Here is a 17,128-nt window from a genome sequence, read left to right on the forward strand (position 1 = left end):
TGGGTCTGGTCCCTGCCTGTGGTATCTCCTGTCCGGTCTGGGATGGTGTCGCATTGTAGTTGGCCTGTATTTTTCTACTGTGGTACTTGTATTTTGTATTGTAGCATATGTATTGTGTGTATGGAGTCGTAGTTCTTGTACAGTGTGTGCTGTATGGTATACATTGCATGGGATGGATTTTGTTTTCTGTAGAGTATTTTTTACTGTCTGTTCAGTATTCTGTGTATTCTTTGTGCTGTCTTTTATTGTGCAGGATGATTTTGATGGTATGTATTCGTGTTTTGTTTTCTGTTGTATGTTATATGTGTTGCATAGTACCTTCTGTTGTGTGTCGTTTACTGGGTTTTGTCTTGTTTTGCCTGTATTTTCTGGTACGTATTGTCTTTTGAGGTATTTCCCGCCCAGATTCTGTTTCCTGTCTTGTCTTTTGCGTCTGGTTTTGTGCGCTGTTTCTGGAAGTGTCTTGTGACATGCGCTATGGTTTGTAATGTACTGGCTCCTGCGATTTCTTCGGTGGTGTGTGTCTCGAGGAGAGGCTGAGGGAGCTGGGGTTGTTTAGCCTGGGGAGCCCTGCATCGTGCCAGCCCCAGAGGACATGTTCATCACACAGCCCAGGCCGTCTCTGTGGAGCCTTTCGTCGCCCCGCGCTGAAGGAGCCCTGAATGGCGGCACCCCGGAGGAGCCCTTTGCCAGATGTCACCGGAGGAGCCTGTCATCGCCGCATCATTGCGTTTGCTCTTTTGTATGGCGTTTGGTTTGGTGTATTTGATTGTACGGCATCTTCTGTGTCTCTTAAGTGGTCTGTACAATGTCCTTTGTCGGGGATGGGCTGTAGCAAGGGCGGGGGGTACATGGTGGAGCGTACTGTAGTTGGTTTTGTGTTCCGTAGTGCGTCGTCCTGTGCCTACTGAGTATTGCATGATCTGATCTGGACTGTATTTTGTGCTGTATGTATTGTTTTGGTTTTGCGTGGTTTAGTGCTTATTGTACTGAGGGTCTCTTGAGCTGTATCTTGTATTTCCGGCCTAGTGGGTATGGTGTGCGTAGGGTTGTATTTTGTATCCTATGGTACGTCTTGTGTTTTCTGCTGGGCTGTTTGTAATACGTGGTATGACGTATTGTATTTCAAGTCTGTTCTTTCCAGCGTGGTATGAGTCGTGTTGCATTGCGCTCGCACCACCCCAGAGGAGATGCTGATAGCGTTGCTCCTGGAGAGCCCCCAGTGGCGCCGCCCCGGAGCAGCCCTGTAGCGCAGCGCCGCAGGGGAGCGATTGGTGGCAAAGCGCCTCGGGAGCCCCTCGTCGTGCCGCAGAGGAGCAGCCCTTTGTTACGCTGCCGAGGAGGAGCCGATGGTGGCAGCGCCCTGGAGGAGCCATTTGTTGCTTTGCGCTGGAGGAGCCCGTGCTAGTGCCGTTGCGCAGGCGTCCTTGTTGTCGCCCCGTCGGAGGAGCGTGTCTTGGCGCCTCCCCAGAGGTTGGCTTTGTGCCGCCGCAGCAGAGCAGTGGTTAGCAGGGAGCGCCGGAGGAGCAGTTTGTTTGATGCCCAGCTCTTCTTGGAGCCCCTTTGGTGCAGCGGAGCAGCTGTTGGTGGTGCCATGCTGGTGGGGCCCTTGGTGGTGCAGCATTGGAGGAGCCCCTGATGGCTTGGCGGCAGAGGAGCCCTTTTGTCTTTCCGCTCTGGAGGAGTCCTTGGTTGCGCAGCCCAGGAGGAGCCTTTCTTTGTGCCGCCCCGCAGGAGCCGCTTCTCGTGCGGCCTGCTAGGGCACCTGTGTCAACTTATGTTGGAGGAGCCCTGCATCGCAGTGCCCCACGGGAGATCTTCCTGACGCTGGTGATTTGGTACGTACCCTAGGGTAGGTACTGTGGGTCTGGTCCCTGCCTGTGGTATCTCCTGTCCGGTCTGGGATGGTGTCGCATTGTAGTTGGCCTGTATTTTTCTACTGTGGTACTTGTATTTTGTATTGTAGCATATGTATTGTGTGTATGGAGTCGTAGTTCTTGTACAGTGTGTGCTGTATGGTATACATTGCATGGGATGGATTTTGTTTTCTGTAGAGTATTTTTTACTGTCTGTTCAGTATTCTGTGTATTCTTTGTGCTGTCTTTTATTGTGCAGGATGATTTTGATGGTATGTATTCGTGTTTTGTTTTCTGTTGTATGTTATATGTGTTGCATAGTACCTTCTGTTGTGTGTCGTTTACTGGGTTTTGTCTTGTTTTGCCTGTATTTTCTGGTACGTATTGTCTTTTGAGGTATTTCCCGCCCAGATTCTGTTTCCTGTCTTGTCTTTTGCGTCTGGTTTTGTGCGCTGTTTCTGGAAGTGTCTTGTGACATGCGCTATGGTTTGTAATGTACTGGCTCCTGCGATTTCTTCGGTGGTGTGTGTCTCGAGGAGAGGCTGAGGGAGCTGGGGTTGTTTAGCCTGGGGAGCCCTGCATCGTGCCAGCCCCAGAGGACATGTTCATCACACAGCCCAGGCCGTCTCTGTGGAGCCTTTCGTCGCCCCGCGCTGAAGGAGCCCTGAATGGCGGCACCCCGGAGGAGCCCTTTGCCAGATGTCACCGGAGGAGCCTGTCATCGCCGCATCATTGCGTTTGCTCTTTTGTATGGCGTTTGGTTTGGTGTATTTGATTGTACGGCATCTTCTGTGTCTCTTAAGTGGTCTGTACAATGTCCTTTGTCGGGGATGGGCTGTAGCAAGGGCGGGGGGTACATGGTGGAGCGTACTGTAGTTGGTTTTGTGTTCCGTAGTGCGTCGTCCTGTGCCTACTGAGTATTGCATGATCTGATCTGGACTGTATTTTGTGCTGTATGTATTGTTTTGGTTTTGCGTGGTTTAGTGCTTATTGTACTGAGGGTCTCTTGAGCTGTATCTTGTATTTCCGGCCTAGTGGGTATGGTGTGCGTAGGGTTGTATTTTGTATCCTATGGTACGTCTTGTGTTTTCTGCTGGGCTGTTTGTAATACGTGGTATGACGTATTGTATTTCAAGTCTGTTCTTTCCAGCGTGGTATGAGTCGTGTTGCATTGCGCTCGCACCACCCCAGAGGAGATGCTGATAGCGTTGCTCCTGGAGAGCCCCCAGTGGCGCCGCCCCGGAGCAGCCCTGTAGCGCAGCGCCGCAGGGGAGCGATTGGTGGCAAAGCGCCTCGGGAGCCCCTCGTCGTGCCGCAGAGGAGCAGCCCTTTGTTACGCTGCCGAGGAGGAGCCGATGGTGGCAGCGCCCTGGAGGAGCCATTTGTTGCTTTGCGCTGGAGGAGCCCGTGCTAGTGCCGTTGCGCAGGCGTCCTTGTTGTCGCCCCGTCGGAGGAGCGTGTCTTGGCGCCTCCCCAGAGGTTGGCTTTGTGCCGCCGCAGCAGAGCAGTGGTTAGCAGGGAGCGCCGGAGGAGCAGTTTGTTTGATGCCCAGCTCTTCTTGGAGCCCCTTTGGTGCAGCGGAGCAGCTGTTGGTGGTGCCATGCTGGTGGGGCCCTTGGTGGTGCAGCATTGGAGGAGCCCCTGATGGCTTGGCGGCAGAGGAGCCCTTTTGTCTTTCCGCTCTGGAGGAGTCCTTGGTTGCGCAGCCCAGGAGGAGCCTTTCTTTGTGCCGCCCCGCAGGAGCCGCTTCTCGTGCGGCCTGCTAGGGCACCTGTGTCAACTTATGTTGGAGGAGCCCTGCATCGCAGTGCCCCACGGGAGATCTTCCTGACGCTGGTGATTTGGTACGTACCCTAGGGTAGGTACTGTGGGTCTGGTCCCTGCCTGTGGTATCTCCTGTCCGGTCTGGGATGGTGTCGCATTGTAGTTGGCCTGTATTTTTCTACTGTGGTACTTGTATTTTGTATTGTAGCATATGTATTGTGTGTATGGAGTCGTAGTTCTTGTACAGTGTGTGCTGTATGGTATACATTGCATGGGATGGATTTTGTTTTCTGTAGAGTATTTTTTACTGTCTGTTCAGTATTCTGTGTATTCTTTGTGCTGTCTTTTATTGTGCAGGATGATTTTGATGGTATGTATTCGTGTTTTGTTTTCTGTTGTATGTTATATGTGTTGCATAGTACCTTCTGTTGTGTGTCGTTTACTGGGTTTTGTCTTGTTTTGCCTGTATTTTCTGGTACGTATTGTCTTTTGAGGTATTTCCCGCCCAGATTCTGTTTCCTGTCTTGTCTTTTGCGTCTGGTTTTGTGCGCTGTTTCTGGAAGTGTCTTGTGACATGCGCTATGGTTTGTAATGTACTGGCTCCTGCGATTTCTTCGGTGGTGTGTGTCTCGAGGAGAGGCTGAGGGAGCTGGGGTTGTTTAGCCTGGGGAGCCCTGCATCGTGCCAGCCCCAGAGGACATGTTCATCACACAGCCCAGGCCGTCTCTGTGGAGCCTTTCGTCGCCCCGCGCTGAAGGAGCCCTGAATGGCGGCACCCCGGAGGAGCCCTTTGCCAGATGTCACCGGAGGAGCCTGTCATCGCCGCATCATTGCGTTTGCTCTTTTGTATGGCGTTTGGTTTGGTGTATTTGATTGTACGGCATCTTCTGTGTCTCTTAAGTGGTCTGTACAATGTCCTTTGTCGGGGATGGGCTGTAGCAAGGGCGGGGGGTACATGGTGGAGCGTACTGTAGTTGGTTTTGTGTTCCATAGTGCGTCGTCCTGTGCCTACTGAGTATTGCATGATCTGATCTGGACTGTATTTTGTGCTGTATGTATTGTTTTGGTTTTGCGTGGTTTAGTGCTTATTGTACTGAGGGTCTCTTGAGCTGTATCTTGTATTTCCGGCCTAGTGGGTATGGTGTGCGTAGGGTTGTATTTTGTATCCTATGGTACGTCTTGTGTTTTCTGCTGGGCTGTTTGTAATACGTGGTATGACGTATTGTATTTCAAGTCTGTTCTTTCCAGCGTGGTATGAGTCGTGTTGCATTGCGCTCGCACCACCCCAGAGGAGATGCTGATAGCGTTGCTCCTGGAGAGCCCCCAGTGGCGCCGCCCCGGAGCAGCCCTGTAGCGCAGCGCCGCAGGGGAGCGATTGGTGGCAAAGCGCCTCGGGAGCCCCTCGTCGTGCCGCAGAGGAGCAGCCCTTTGTTACGCTGCCGAGGAGGAGCCGATGGTGGCAGCGCCCTGGAGGAGCCATTTGTTGCTTTGCGCTGGAGGAGCCCGTGCTAGTGCCGTTGCGCAGGCGTCCTTGTTGTCGCCCCGTCGGAGGAGCGTGTCTTGGCGCCTCCCCAGAGGTTGGCTTTGTGCCGCCGCAGCAGAGCAGTGGTTAGCAGGGAGCGCCGGAGGAGCAGTTTGTTTGATGCCCAGCTCTTCTTGGAGCCCCTTTGGTGCAGCGGAGCAGCTGTTGGTGGTGCCATGCTGGTGGGGCCCTTGGTGGTGCAGCATTGGAGGAGCCCCTGATGGCTTGGCGGCAGAGGAGCCCTTTTGTCTTTCCGCTCTGGAGGAGTCCTTGGTTGCGCAGCCCTGGAGGAGCCTTTCTTTGTGCCGCCCTGCAGGAGCCGCTTCTCGTGCTGCCTGCTAGGGCACCTGTGTCAACTTATGTTGGAGGAGCCCTGCATCGCAGTGCCCCACGGGAGATCTTCCTGACGCTGGTGATTTGGTACGTACCCTAGGGTAGGTACTGTGGGTCTGGTCCCTGCCTGTGGTATCTCCTGTCCAGTCTGGGATGGTGTCACATTGTAGTTGGCCTGTATTTTTCTACTGTGGTACTTGTATTTTGTATTGTAGCATATGTATTGTGTGTATGGAGTCGTAGTTCTTGTACAGTGTGTGCTGTATGGTATACATTGCATGGGATGGATTTTGTTTTCTGTAGAGTATTTTTTACTGTCTGTTCAGTATTCTGTGTATTCTTTGTGCTGTCTTTTATTGTGCAGGATGATTTTGATGGTATGTATTCGTGTTTTGTTTTCTGTTGTATGTTATATGTGTTGCATAGTACCTTCTGTTGTGTGTCGTTTACTGGGTTTTGTCTTGTTTTGCCTGTATTTTCTGGTACGTATTGTCTTTTGAGGTATTTCCCGCCCAGATTCTGTTTCCTGTCTTGTCTTTTGCGTCTGGTTTTGTGCGCTGTTTCTGGAAGTGTCTTGTGACATGCGCTATGGTTTGTAATGTACTGGCTCCTGCGATTTCTTCGGTGGTGTGTGTCTCGAGGAGAGGCTGAGGGAGCTGGGGTTGTTTAGCCTGGGGAGCCCTGCATCGTGCCAGCCCCAGAGGACATGTTCATCACACAGCCCAGGCCGTCTCTGTGGAGCCTTTCGTCGCCCCGCGCTGAAGGAGCCCTGAATGGCGGCACCCCGGAGGAGCCCTTTGCCAGATGTCACCGGAGGAGCCTGTCATCGCCGCATCATTGCGTTTGCTCTTTTGTATGGCGTTTGGTTTGGTGTATTTGATTGTACGGCATCTTCTGTGTCTCTTAAGTGGTCTGTACAATGTCCTTTGTCGGGGATGGGCTGTAGCAAGGGCGGGGGGTACATGGTGGAGCGTACTGTAGTTGGTTTTGTGTTCCGTAGTGCGTCGTCCTGTGCCTACTGAGTATTGCATGATCTGATCTGGACTGTATTTTGTGCTGTATGTATTGTTTTGGTTTTGCGTGGTTTAGTGCTTATTGTACTGAGGGTCTCTTGAGCTGTATCTTGTATTTCCGGCCTAGTGGGTATGGTGTGCGTAGGGTTGTATTTTGTATCCTATGGTACGTCTTGTGTTTTCTGCTGGGCTGTTTGTAATACGTGGTATGACGTATTGTATTTCAAGTCTGTTCTTTCCAGCGTGGTATGAGTCGTGTTGCATTGCGCTCGCACCACCCCAGAGGAGATGCTGATAGCGTTGCTCCTGGAGAGCCCCCAGTGGCGCCGCCCCGGAGCAGCCCTGTAGCGCAGCGCCGCAGGGGAGCGATTGGTGGCAAAGCGCCTCGGGAGCCCCTCGTCGTGCCGCAGAGGAGCAGCCCTTTGTTACGCTGCCGAGGAGGAGCCGATGGTGGCAGCGCCCTGGAGGAGCCATTTGTTGCTTTGCGCTGGAGGAGCCCGTGCTAGTGCCGTTGCGCAGGCGTCCTTGTTGTCGCCCCGTCGGAGGAGCGTGTCTTGGCGCCTCCCCAGAGGTTGGCTTTGTGCCGCCGCAGCAGAGCAGTGGTTAGCAGGGAGCGCCGGAGGAGCAGTTTGTTTGATGCCCAGCTCTTCTTGGAGCCCCTTTGGTGCAGCGGAGCAGCTGTTGGTGGTGCCATGCTGGTGGGGCCCTTGGTGGTGCAGCATTGGAGGAGCCCCTGATGGCTTGGCGGCAGAGGAGCCCTTTTGTCTTTCCGCTCTGGAGGAGTCCTTGGTTGCGCAGCCCTGGAGGAGCCTTTCTTTGTGCCGCCCCGCAGGAGCCGCTTCTCGTGCTGCCTGCTAGGGCACCTGTGTCAACTTATGTTGGAGGAGCCCTGCATCGCAGTGCCCCACGGGAGATCTTCCTGAGGCTGGTGATTTGGTACGTACCCTAGGGTAGGTACTGTGGGTCTGGTCCCTGCCTGTGGTATCTCCTGTCCGGTCTGGGATGGTGTCGCATTGTAGTTGGCCTGTATTTTTCTACTGTGGTACTTGTATTTTGTATTGTAGCATATGTATTGTGTGTATGGAGTCGTAGTTCTTGTACAGTGTGTGCTGTATGGTATACATTGCATGGGATGGATTTTGTTTTCTGTAGAGTATTTTTTACTGTCTGTTCAGTATTCTGTGTATTCTTTGTGCTGTCTTTTATTGTGCAGGATGATTTTGATGGTATGTATTCGTGTTTTGTTTTCTGTTGTATGTTATATGTATTGCATAGTACCTTCTGTTGTGTGTCGTTTACTGGGTTTTGTCTTGTTTTGCCTGTATTTTCTGGTACGTATTGTCTTTTGAGGTATTTCCCGCCCAGATTCTGTTTCCTGTCTTGTCTTTTGCGTCTGGTTTTGTGCGCTGTTTCTGGAAGTGTCTTGTGACATGCGCTATGGTTTGTAATGTACTGGCTCCTGCGATTTCTTCGGTGGTGTGTGTCTCGAGGAGAGGCTGAGGGAGCTGGGGTTGTTTAGCCTGGGGAGCCCTGCATCGTGCCAGCCCCAGAGGACATGTTCATCACACAGCCCAGGCCGTCTCTGTGGAGCCTTTCGTCGCCCCGCGCTGAAGGAGCCCTGAATGGCGGCACCCCGGAGGAGCCCTTTGCCAGATGTCACCGGAGGAGCCTGTCATCGCCGCATCATTGCGTTTGCTCTTTTGTATGGCGTTTGGTTTGGTGTATTTGATTGTACGGCATCTTCTGTGTCTCTTAAGTGGTCTGTACAATGTCCTTTGTCGGGGATGGGCTGTAGCAAGGGCGGGGGGTACATGGTGGAGCGTACTGTAGTTGGTTTTGTGTTCCGTAGTGCGTCGTCCTGTGCCTACTGAGTATTGCATGATCTGATCTGGACTGTATTTTGTGCTGTATGTATTGTTTTGGTTTTGCGTGGTTTAGTGCTTATTGTACTGAGGGTCTCTTGAGCTGTATCTTGTATTTCCGGCCTAGTGGGTATGGTGTGCGTAGGGTTGTATTTTGTATCCTATGGTACGTCTTGTGTTTTCTGCTGGGCTGTTTGTAATACGTGGTATGACGTATTGTATTTCAAGTCTGTTCTTTCCAGCGTGGTATGAGTCGTGTTGCATTGCGCTCGCACCACCCCAGAGGAGATGCTGATAGCGTTGCTCCTGGAGAGCCCCCAGTGGCGCCGCCCCGGAGCAGCCCTGTAGCGCAGCGCCGCAGGGGAGCGATTGGTGGCAAAGCGCCTCGGGAGCCCCTCGTCGTGCCGCAGAGGAGCAGCCCTTTGTTACGCTACCGAGGAGGAGCCAATGGTGGCAGCGCCCTGGAGGAGCCATTTGTTGCTTTGCGCTGGAGGAGCCCGTGCTAGTGCCGTTGCGCAGGCGTCCTTGTTGTCGCCCCGTCGGAGGAGCGTGTCTTGGCGCCTCCCCAGAGGTTGGCTTTGTGCCGCCGCAGCAGAGCAGTGGTTAGCAGGGAGCGCCGGAGGAGCAGTTTGTTTGATGCCCAGCTCTTCTTGGAGCCCCTTTGGTGCAGCGGAGCAGCTGTTGGTGGTGCCATGCTGGTGGGGCCCTTGGTGGTGCAGCATTGGAGGAGCCCCTGATGGCTTGGCGGCAGAGGAGCCCTTTTGTCTTTCCGCTCTGGAGGAGTCCTTGGTTGCGCAGCCCTGGAGGAGCCTTTCTTTGTGCCGCCCCGCAGGAGCCGCTTCTCGTGCGGCCTGCTAGGGCACCTGTGTCAACTTATGTTGGAGGAGCCCTGCATCGCAGTGCCCCACGGGAGATCTTCCTGACGCTGGTGATTTGGTACGTACCCTAGGGTAGGTACTGTGGGTCTGGTCCCTGCCTGTGGTATCTCCTGTCCGGTCTGGGATGGTGTCGCATTGTAGTTGGCCTGTATTTTTCTACTGTGGTACTTGTATTTTGTATTGTAGCATATGTATTGTGTGTATGGAGTCGTAGTTCTTGTACAGTGTGTGCTGTATGGTATACATTGCATGGGATGGATTTTGTTTTCTGTAGAGTATTTTTTACTGTCTGTTCAGTATTCTGTGTATTCTTTGTGCTGTCTTTTATTGTGCAGGATGATTTTGATGGTATGTATTCGTGTTTTGTTTTCTGTTGTATGTTATATGTGTTGCATAGTACCTTCTGTTGTGTGTCTTTTACTGGGTTTTGTCTTGTTTTGCCTGTATTTTCTGGTACGTATTGTCTTTTGAGGTATTTCCCGCCCAGATTCTGTTTCCTGTCTTGTCTTTTGCGTCTGGTTACAAAACTTTTGCGCTGTTTCTGGAAGTGTCTTGTGACATGCGCTATGGTTTGTAATGTACTGGCTCCTGCGATTTCTTCGGTGGTGTGTGTCTCGAGGAGAGGCTGAGGGAGCTGGGGTTGTTTAGCCTGGGGAGCCCTGCATCGTGCCAGCCCCAGAGGACATGTTCATCACACAGCCCAGGCCGTCTCTGTGGAGCCTTTCGTCGCCCCGCGCTGAAGGAGCCCTGAATGGCGGCACCCCGGAGGAGCCCTTTGCCAGATGTCACCGGAGGAGCCTGTCATCGCCGCATCATTGCGTTTGCTCTTTTGTATGGCGTTTGGTTTGGTGTATTTGATTGTACGGCATCTTCTGTGTCTCTTAAGTGGTCTGTACAATGTCCTTTGTCGGGGATGGGCTGTAGCAAGGGCGGGGGGTACATGGTGGAGCGTACTGTAGTTGGTTTTGTGTTCCGTAGTGCGTCGTCCTGTGCCTACTGAGTATTGCATGATCTGATCTGGACTGTATTTTGTGCTGTATGTATTGTTTTGGTTTTGCGTGGTTTAGTGCTTATTGTACTGAGGGTCTCTTGAGCTGTATCTTGTATTTCCGGCCTAGTGGGTATGGTGTGCGTAGGGTTGTATTTTGTATCCTATGGTACGTCTTGTGTTTTCTGCTGGGCTGTTTGTAATACGTGGTATGACGTATTGTATTTCAAGTCTGTTCTTTCCAGCGTGGTATGAGTCGTGTTGCATTGCGCTCGCACCACCCCAGAGGAGATGCTGATAGCGTTGCTCCTGGAGAGCCCCCAGTGGCGCCGCCCCGGAGCAGCCCTGTAGCGCAGCGCCGCAGGGGAGCGATTGGTGGCAAAGCGCCTCGGGAGCCCCTCGTCGTGCCGCAGAGGAGCAGCCCTTTGTTACGCTGCCGAGGAGGAGCCGATGGTGGCAGCGCCCTGGAGGAGCCATTTGTTGCTTTGCGCTGGAGGAGCCCGTGCTAGTGCCGTTGCGCAGGCGTCCTTGTTGTCGCCCCGTCGGAGGAGCGTGTCTTGGCGCCTCCCCAGAGGTTGGCTTTGTGCCGCCGCAGCAGAGCAGTGGTTAGCAGGGAGCGCCGGAGGAGCAGTTTGTTTGATGCCCAGCTCTTCTTGGAGCCCCTTTGGTGCAGCGGAGCAGCTGTTGGTGGTGCCATGCTGGTGGGGCCCTTGGTGGTGCAGCATTGGAGGAGCCCCTGATGGCTTGGCGGCAGAGGAGCCCTTTTGTCTTTCCGCTCTGGAGGAGTCCTTGGTTGCGCAGCCCTGGAGGAGCCTTTCTTTGTGCCGCCCCGCAGGAGCCGCTTCTCGTGCGGCCTGCTAGGGCACCTGTGTCAACTTATGTTGGAGGAGCCCTGCATCGCAGTGCCCCACGGGAGATCTTCCTGACGCTGGTGATTTGGTACGTACCCTAGGGTAGGTACTGTGGGTCTGGTCCCTGCCTGTGGTATCTCCTGTCCGGTCTGGGATGGTGTCGCATTGTAGTTGGCCTGTATTTTTCTACTGTGGTACTTGTATTTTGTATTGTAGCATATGTATTGTGTGTATGGAGTCGTAGTTCTTGTACAGTGTGTGCTGTATGGTATACATTGCATGGGATGGATTTTGTTTTCTGTAGAGTATTTTTTACTGTCTGTTCAGTATTCTGTGTATTCTTTGTGCTGTCTTTTATTGTGCAGGATGATTTTGATGGTATGTATTCGTGTTTTGTTTTCTGTTGTATGTTATATGTGTTGCATAGTACCTTCTGTTGTGTGTCGTTTACTGGGTTTTGTCTTGTTTTGCCTGTATTTTCTGGTACGTATTGTCTTTTGAGGTATTTCCCGCCCAGATTCTGTTTCCTGTCTTGTCTTTTGCGTCTGGTTTTGTGCGCTGTTTCTGGAAGTGTCTTGTGACATGCGCTATGGTTTGTAATGTACTGGCTCCTGCGATTTCTTCAATGGTGTGTGTCTCGAGGAGAGGCTGAGGGAGCTGGGGTTGTTTAGCCTGGGGAGCCCTGCATCGTGCCAGCCCCAGAGGACATGTTCATCACACAGCCCAGGCCGTCTCTGTGGAGCCTTTCGTCGCCCCGCGCTGAAGGAGCCCTGAATGGCGGCACCCCGGAGGAGCCCTTTGCCAGATGTCACCGGAGGAGCCTGTCATCGCCGCATCATTGCGTTTGCTCTTTTGTATGGCGTTTGGTTTGGTGTATTTGATTGTACGGCATCTTCTGTGTCTCTTAAGTGGTCTGTACAATGTCCTTTGTCGGGGATGGGCTGTAGCAAGGGCGGGGGGTACATGGTGGAGCGTACTGTAGTTGGTTTTGTGTTCCGTAGTGCGTCGTCCTGTGCCTACTGAGTATTGCATGATCTGATCTGGACTGTATTTTGTGCTGTATGTATTGTTTTGGTTTTGCGTGGTTTAGTGCTTATTGTACTGAGGGTCTCTTGAGCTGTATCTTGTATTTCCGGCCTAGTGGGTATGGTGTGCGTAGGGTTGTATTTTGTATCCTATGGTACGTCTTGTGTTTTCTGCTGGGCTGTTTGTAATACGTGGTATGACGTATTGTATTTCAAGTCTGTTCTTTCCAGCGTGGTATGAGTCGTGTTGCATTGCGCTCGCACCACCCCAGAGGAGATGCTGATAGCGTTGCTCCTGGAGAGCCCCCAGTGGCGCCGCCCCGGAGCAGCCCTGTAGCGCAGCGCCGCAGGGGAGCGATTGGTGGCAAAGCGCCTCGGGAGCCCCTCGTCGTGCCGCAGAGGAGCAGCCCTTTGTTACGCTGCCGAGGAGGAGCCGATGGTGGCAGCGCCCTGGAGGAGCCATTTGTTGCTTTGCGCTGGAGGAGCCCGTGCTAGTGCCGTTGCGCAGGCGTCCTTGTTGTCGCCCCGTCGGAGGAGCGTGTCTTGGCGCCTCCCCAGAGGTTGGCTTTGTGCCGCCGCAGCAGAGCAGTGGTTAGCAGGGAGCGCCGGAGGAGCAGTTTGTTTGATGCCCAGCTCTTCTTGGAGCCCCTTTGGTGCAGCGGAGCAGCTGTTGGTGGTGCCATGCTGGTGGGGCCCTTGGTGGTGCAGCATTGGAGGAGCCCCTGATGGCTTGGCGGCAGAGGAGCCCTTTTGTCTTTCCGCTCTGGAGGAGTCCTTGGTTGCGCAGCCCTGGAGGAGCCTTTCTTTGTGCCGCCCCGCAGGAGCCGCTTCTCGTGCGGCCTGCTAGGGCACCTGTGTCAACTTATGTTGGAGGAGCCCTGCATCGCAGTGCCCCACGGGAGATCTTCCTGACGCTGGTGATTTGGTACGTACCCTAGGGTAGGTACTGTGGGTCTGGTCCCTGCCTGTGGTATCTCCTGTCCGGTCTGGGATGGTGTCGCATTGTAGTTGGCCTGTATTTTTCTACTGTGGTACTTGTATTTTGTATTGTAGCATATGTATTGTGTGTATGGAGTCGTAGTTCTTGTACAGTGTGTGCTGTATGGTATACATTGCATGGGATGGATTTTGTTTTCTGTAGAGTATTTTTTACTGTCTGTTCAGTATTCTGTGTATTCTTTGTGCTGTCTTTTATTGTGCAGGATGATTTTGATGGTATGTATTCGTGTTTTGTTTTCTGTTGTATGTTATATGTGTTGCATAGTACCTTCTGTTGTGTGTCGTTTACTGGGTTTTGTCTTGTTTTGCCTGTATTTTCTGGTACGTATTGTCTTTTGAGGTATTTCCCGCCCAGATTCTGTTTCCTGTCTTGTCTTTTGCGTCTGGTTTTGTGCGCTGTTTCTGGAAGTGTCTTGTGACATGCGCTATGGTTTGTAATGTACTGGCTCCTGCGATTTCTTCGGTGGTGTGTGTCTCGAGGAGAGGCTGAGGGAGCTGGGGTTGTTTAGCCTGGGGAGCCCTGCATCGTGCCAGCCCCAGAGGACATGTTCATCACACAGCCCAGGCCGTCTCTGTGGAGCCTTTCGTCGCCCCGCGCTGAAGGAGCCCTGAATGGCGGCACCCCGGAGGAGCCCTTTGCCAGATGTCACCGGAGGAGCCTGTCATCGCCGCATCATTGCGTTTGCTCTTTTGTATGGCGTTTGGTTTGGTGTATTTGATTGTACGGCATCTTCTGTGTCTCTTAAGTGGTCTGTACAATGTCCTTTGTCGGGGATGGGCTGTAGCAAGGGCGGGGGGTACATGGTGGAGCGTACTGTAGTTGGTTTTGTGTTCCGTAGTGCGTCGTCCTGTGCCTACTGAGTATTGCATGATCTGATCTGGACTGTATTTTGTGCTGTATGTATTGTTTTGGTTTTGCGTGGTTTAGTGCTTATTGTACTGAGGGTCTCTTGAGCTGTATCTTGTATTTCCGGCCTAGTGGGTATGGTGTGCGTAGGGTTGTATTTTGTATCCTATGGTACGTCTTGTGTTTTCTGCTGGGCTGTTTGTAATACGTGGTATGACGTATTGTATTTCAAGTCTGTTCTTTCCAGCGTGGTATGAGTCGTGTTGCATTGCGCTCGCACCACCCCAGAGGAGATGCTGATAGCGTTGCTCCTGGAGAGCCCCCAGTGGCGCCGCCCCGGAGCAGCCCTGTAGCGCAGCGCCGCAGGGGAGCGATTGGTGGCAAAGCGCCTCGGGAGCCCCTCGTCGTGCCGCAGAGGAGCAGCCCTTTGTTACGCTGCCGAGGAGGAGCCGATGGTGGCAGCGCCCTGGAGGAGCCATTTGTTGCTTTGCGCTGGAGGAGCCCGTGCTAGTGCCGTTGCGCAGGCGTCCTTGTTGTCGCCCCGTCGGAGGAGCGTGTCTTGGCGCCTCCCCAGAGGTTGGCTTTGTGCCGCCGCAGCAGAGCAGTGGTTAGCAGGGAGCGCCGGAGGAGCAGTTTGTTTGATGCCCAGCTCTTCTTGGAGCCCCTTTGGTGCAGCGGAGCAGCTGTTGGTGGTGCCATGCTGGTGGGGCCCTTGGTGGTGCAGCATTGGAGGAGCCCCTGATGGCTTGGCGGCAGAGGAGCCCTTTTGTCTTTCCGCTCTGGAGGAGTCCTTGGTTGCGCAGCCCTGGAGGAGCCTTTCTTTGTGCCGCCCCGCAGGAGCCGCTTCTCGTGCGGCCTGCTAGGGCACCTGTGTCAACTTATGTTGGAGGAGCCCTGCATCGCAGTGCCCCACGGGAGATCTTCCTGACGCTGGTGATTTGGTACGTACCCTAGGGTAGGTACTGTGGGTCTGGTCCCTGCCTGTGGTATCTCCTGTCTGGTCTGGGATGGTGTCGCATTGTAGTTGGCCTGTATTTTTCTACTGTGGTACTTGTATTTTGTATTGTAGCATATGTATTGTGTGTATGGAGTCGTAGTTCTTGTACAGTGTGTGCTGTATGGTATACATTGCATGGGATGGATTTTGTTTTCTGTAGAGTATTTTTTACTGTCTGTTCAGTATTCTGTGTATTCTTTGTGCTGTCTTTTATTGTGCAGGATGATTTTGATGGTATGTATTCGTGTTTTGTTTTCTGTTGTATGTTATATGTATTGCATAGTACCTTCTGTTGTGTGTCGTTTACTGGGTTTTGTCTTGTTTTGCCTGTATTTTCTGGTACGTATTGTCTTTTGAGGTATTTCCCGCCCAGATTCTGTTTCCTGTCTTGTCTTTTGCGTCTGGTTTTGTGCGCTGTTTCTGGAAGTGTCTTGTGACATGCGCTATGGTTTGTAATGTACTGGCTCCTGCGATTTCTTCGGTGGTGTGTGTCTCGAGGAGAGGCTGAGGGAGCTGGGGTTGTTTAGCCTGGGGAGCCCTGCATCGTGCCAGCCCCAGAGGACATGTTCATCACACAGCCCAGGCCGTCTCTGTGGAGCCTTTCGTCGCCCCGCGCTGAAGGAGCCCTGAATGGCGGCACCCCGGAGGAGCCCTTTGCCAGATGTCACCGGAGGAGCCTGTCATCGCCGCATCATTGCGTTTGCTCTTTTGTATGGCGTTTGGTTTGGTGTATTTGATTGTACGGCATCTTCTGTGTCTCTTAAGTGGTCTGTACAATGTCCTTTGTCGGGGATGGGCTGTAGCAAGGGCGGGGGGTACATGGTGGAGCGTACTGTAGTTGGTTTTGTGTTCCGTAGTGCGTCGTCCTGTGCCTACTGAGTATTGCATGATCTGATCTGGACTGTATTTTGTGCTGTATGTATTGTTTTGGTTTTGCGTGGTTTAGTGCTTATTGTACTGAGGGTCTCTTGAGCTGTATCTTGTATTTCCGGCCTAGTGGGTATGGTGTGCGTAGGGTTGTATTTTGTATCCTATGGTACGTCTTGTGTTTTCTGCTGGGCTGTTTGTAATACGTGGTATGACGTATTGTATTTCAAGTCTGTTCTTTCCAGCGTGGTATGAGTCGTGTTGCATTGCGCTCGCACCACCCCAGAGGAGATGCTGATAGCGTTGCTCCTGGAGAGCCCCCAGTGGCGCCGCCCCGGAGCAGCCCTGTAGCGCAGCGCCGCAGGGGAGCGATTGGTGGCAAAGCGCCTCGGGAGCCCCTCGTCGTGCCGCAGAGGAGCAGCCCTTTGTTACGCTGCCGAGGAGGAGCCGATGGTGGCAGCGCCCTGGAGGAGCCATTTGTTGCTTTGCGCTGGAGGAGCCCGTGCTAGTGCCGTTGCGCAGGCGTCCTTGTTGTCGCCCCGTCGGAGGAGCGTGTCTTGGCGCCTCCCCAGAGGTTGGCTTTGTGCCGCCGCAGCAGAGCAGTGGTTAGCAGGGAGCGCCGGAGGAGCAGTTTGTTTGATGCCCAGCTCTTCTTGGAGCCCCTTTGGTGCAGCGGAGCAGCTGTTGGTGGTGCCATGCTGGTGGGGCCCTTGGTGGTGCAGCATTGGAGGAGCCCCTGATGGCTTGGCGGCAGAGGAGCCCTTTTGTCTTTCCGCTCTGGAGGAGTCCTTGGTTGCGCAGCCCTGGAGGAGCCTTTCTTTGTGCCGCCCCGCAGGAGCCGCTTCTCGTGCTGCCTGCTAGGGCACCTGTGTCAACTTATGTTGGATGAGCCCTGCATCGCAGTGCCCCACGGGAGATCTTCCTGACGCTGGTGATTTGGTACGTACCCTAGGGTAGGTACTGTGGGTCTGGTCCCTGCCTGTGGTATCTCCTGTCCGGTCTGGGATGGTGTCGCATTGTAGTTGGCCTGTATTTTTCTACTGTGGTACTTGTATTTTGTATTGTAGCATATGTATTGTGTGTATGGAGTCGTAGTTCTTGTACAGTGTGTGCTGTATGGTATACATTGCATGGAATGGATTTTGTTTTCTGTAGAGTATTTTTTACTGTCTGTTCAGTATTCTGTGTATTCTTTGTGCTGTCTTTTATTGTGCAGGATGATTTTGATGGTATGTATTCGTGTTTTGTTTTCTGTTGTATGTTATATGTATTGCATAGTACCTTCTGTTGTGTGTCGTTTACTGGGTTTTGTCTTGTTTTGCCTGT

The sequence above is a fragment of the Falco cherrug genome, chromosome 5, assembly GCF_023634085.1.
Source record: "Falco cherrug isolate bFalChe1 chromosome 5, bFalChe1.pri, whole genome shotgun sequence".
Taxonomy (NCBI): Eukaryota; Metazoa; Chordata; class Aves; order Falconiformes; family Falconidae; genus Falco; species Falco cherrug.